We start from the raw sequence: 4,579 nt of genomic DNA on the forward strand, positions 1-4,579 counted from the left end.
GTCCCTATCCAAACCTGGTTTGATCCCGGGACCTTTGCCATTCTCTTTGTACACTAAATGCCTTGGTGACGCGATCTCCTCTCATGGCTTCTCCTACCGCTGCTATGCTGATGACGCCCAACTCCACCTCTCCTTTGCTCCCCTACAAGGCCGTCCATCGCACCGCTCCTCCAAATCTCAAATTGCAGACTCAGGTTCCAGACTCTGACTCGTTCGCTCCGCCGCTTTTCACAGTAGTGGAATGGCTGAATCGCTCCTCATCTCTTCAGGTTACACCTGGACCATACTTGCACTGACCTCATGACCCCGTGAGCCTCTTTTCCCTTTACCGTCTAACATACTTGAAAAAAACAAAAAACGTAGCTCTCTCTACCTCTACTAGTGCTGCTTATTTCTAGAGAATGTTTAGCTGGCTGTGACTCTGACATACAGCTGGGTTGAGACTGTGACAAAACGTACTTATTGTAAGTCGCTTTAGACAAAAGTGTCGGCTGAATGACATAATGTAATGCAAATGGGACCAATTCAAAGGCCATTGAAATACCCTTGAATTTAAGTGCAGGCCTAATAATATTACAGTTATATGATTGTTAATGTGTTATTGTTTTTATGTGAACTTTTACATGCAATTAAAGATTAAGGACGTTTTTTAGAATTTTACAAAGCTGTCAGTGTCAATTACTTTGTATATGAGGGTTGAAATATGTCCTTAATAATAATAATAATAATAATAATAATAAGGGTAAATAAAAAATGCAATGACATTACCAAAATCCAAAATGAATCCCTATTGCTGAAATATACACCAAACTAAACTAATAAAGACAGAAAGTGCCATAATTTCTTGTCCATTTATTTCAATTTGAAAACCATATTCATCATTGACCCGCATATTAATCCATTCATAACAATATATATATACAGTTCTGTGTGTGTGTGTGTGTGTGTGTAGAACCGTGATGCAGTTTCCCAGTTTGGCCGCTAGAGGTCATGCTGCTTACACTAGGAACCAACAGTTTAAAATATGTGTTCTGACGTCATCGCTGCACACTTAAAAAGGCTCCTCAAGCTCCTGAGACCACATTCAGCAGTTGATTGTTTGGAAAGCATTTTTTTTTTCCACATTAACCTCCCTGTGAAGGGAATTCAGTGTTTTGTTTCTAAACACATTATACATGTTAGAAAGTAATTGCTGAAAACATGTGAAACGACTTTGAACGATGTAATGCTGACTTGTGGAGTTGGACCGTTAAAGTTTCTCACCATTTTTGTGGTCATTTTTTGGGCGGGTCTAAATCATGAGTCAAAGATGTGGAGCGGTCATACTCGGCACGGCCCCTCCCCGAACATTATATAAACACCAGGTCGGAATCAGAGCATCACTGGTGAAATAAGCTAAGCTCGCTGTTCACCGTTTATTGAAAGCTTATTAATATTACACATATCACTTGTTGAAATTGTACCAAATTCAACACTGTACGTCCTTGGGTCCCCAGCAACACACCAAGTGTGAAGGAGATCAGATGAACACTTGTCGAGATAATCAAAGGACATGCACAAGTTACATACAGACAGACAGACAGACAGACAGACATTTATGCATACATGCATACAGACAGATAGAGTCCTTTTTTATAGTTAGATTTTCGTTTGTCGTGTCAATTGTCACATCTGGCCTAAAATAACTAGCAATAACATATGACATACAATCAAGATTCAAGAGGTTTATTTGTCGTATTAGTCTGTCAAATGTCTCATACTCATATCTCCCCCTCCTACAATACATTTTTATGAAACAGAGAAAACAAAGTGAAGTAAACCGGCGCAAATAACAGAAAAAGCGAGTGTCTAATTCACAAAGCACCCGTCAACGGTGAAATGCTCAGCTGACTGCACCGCCACGCAAACAGCGTCTCTTTCAATTAGTTATTGTGAATACTAATAGCATCCAATTCACAAATATTGCCGCTAATAGCCACACACAGTTAGAGTGAAATTACCGTCTACTGAGAGTTGGCGGTAACTGCGCAGAGACCACAAAATTAATAAAAATAAAAAGGCAGCAGCGCGTGATCGCTACGGTCATACATACAGTATATATGCAGTGAAATGTCATGACACCCCGTGATTGCGCACAATGAGCTCTATAAGCGCTAAAATGCAATTGAAGCGCAATTATAGTATAAGGGGTGTCAAGCCCAACTTTCCAGTGATCTGGAAATAATAATAATTATGATTATGATTATTATGATTATTATTATGATTACAATTATTATTATTGTTGTTGTTATTATTATTATTATTATTATTTTCCTTTTAAAATTATTATTATTATTATTATTATTTTTTTTTTAAATTACTGTCACGGCATCTGAAGATAGCGATGCCTTGAACAGGGCAGTCTCTGATGGTTTTCAAAACGCACTACAAAAGCAACTTGGCACTTTGAATCCTTTATTGCACAAAAGTGGCATTACAAACATTGACAAAAACGGTCCAGGGTGGCGGGGGCCACCGGGGTCTCCCCACCACCCCCCCCCCCCTCCAGGCAAGTGTAGAGCAGTGACATAAATACGTAATGACTTGCCAACCCTTGGAGACCCTCCCCTAACCCTCCCCGCTGACGTATAAATGATTTACTTTGCCACATGGATAATTGAGACAGATGCAAAACAAGTGCAAATTGCACTCAGCAGCAAAACTTTATGGCCGTTTTTGTGCTGGCATATCATTAGCCTAAAATCTTTTGTGAATCGGATGCCAGGACGGTGCAGATAGCGCGTGCAATTGATGCCAAATTCAAGATTCAAGATTCAATTCATGGTGCTACAGTGGTACCTCGACTTACGACCGCATCTACTTACGACTAATCCAAGATACGAGCAGAGACAGTCGCGAAAATTTGTATCGACTTGCGACCGACTTCTCCAAGATACGAGCTTGGAAATTTGCAGTTGGCCTGTCGGCGGCCAGTCAGCAGTCAGTCAGTGGGCGACCTACATCGTGTGTGCACGTAGTTTGTGGCTTATCCATAGTTTTTTCATATTTACTGTGTTTGTGCTGTGTATTTTGTTTATTTTCACCATTCATGATGAGTCCTAAGAAGAAGGATGATGGGAAAAAGAAAAGGGCAATGATTCCCATTGAAACTAAAAAGGAAATCATAGAACAAAATGAGCGTGGTGTGTATGGGAAAAATTGCTTTGACATACGACTGTTTTAACATACGACAGTTCTTATAGAACGAATCACAGTCGTAAGTCGAGGTACCGCTATATTAGCACCGTAATCCATTCTTTGCTAATTTGTCCCTAAGTGTTTAGGTGTTTCTATACCTGCGAGGTACCCTGACCTCCCAACCTCTTGATGTCACCTACATAGCCCTGTGTGGAGTTGAATGCTGTGGGGCACACCCCACAGCTGGATCTGTTGATTCAGGTCAGGGGCCTTGTCTCTGTGGCTGGGACTAACCACAGGAAGGGGACTGCTGGGCAGCTGCACTGGACGTCCCTTCAACTGGTCTGTTGGATCAGCAGGCTCCGGGACAGCCTGCAGATGTCTCTGCACCTCATCACTGCACCGTTGTCCATCTTCAGGAGGTTTTCCACCCTTTTTCTCCATCCAGTTTCACTCCGAGGTCCTACCCAGGGTGTAGTTCAGGAAGCGGTTGGGCAGAGCGGCAGTGACCATGGAAACACTGGTAAGTTTACTTGGTCTGGATGTCCTTTTGCTGGACATGATTTTTTGTCCATGGGAGCTTGTAGTTTCACTTAAAGCCTATGAATGAAGTTCGAATGTTTCTTCCAGCCATGAGTGAAGCTGGGCTCACCCTTGTTGCGGCACTAGGGTTCAGCTCTGTAGCAAGGTACGGATCAGGCTGATTCAAGATGCCCTTAGCAGTCTGCACCACTCGCTCGGCAGCACCATTTGCCTGGGGGTAATGAGGGCTAGTGGTTGTGTGCACAAGCCCATACTTCTGACTGAAGTCCTGAAACTCTGCGGATGTGAACTGTATGGCATTGTCACTTATCAGTTCCAGCGGTATTCCCCATCTCACAAACACGCTGTTAAGCCTGTTCATTACTTGACGGCTGGATTTTGATATACCGAGAGTAATAGTCAGTCACAAGAGATAATCCTGTCTCTTTAACTCACACAAATCTGCAGCAATACACTGCCAAGGGAACCCAGGTAAATAGTGGTAAGGAGTGTGTTGTGTCTCTGAGTGGGTTTGTTTTCAGTGCAGAATTAGCATTCTGACACAGTCTGTGTGATCGCTGCCCTGATGCGTGTCCAACCCACTGACATCATGGCACATGCTCGGCACCTTGTCAGTCCTTGGTGTCCCTCATGCAGCTGTTACAGCACATCAGATCTATGTGCAGTGGGAATGACAAGCCTGGTATAACACTAGCCCATCAGTCTGAGAGGTGTCTCTTGCAGAGTAGGGTTAGGGCCCCAGGTCCCCCCCTGCCACCGCCGCACAGTTTCCCTTATTTTCAGATCCCATGTCAGATCTGATCGCGCAGGGAGAGAGCGGCACCTTTATTTATTATTTGTCCGTGCAGTTACCACCAAC

This window comes from Zeus faber (genome assembly GCF_960531495.2).
Source record: "Zeus faber genome assembly, chromosome: 2".
NCBI lineage: Eukaryota > Metazoa > Chordata > Actinopteri > Zeiformes > Zeidae > Zeus > Zeus faber.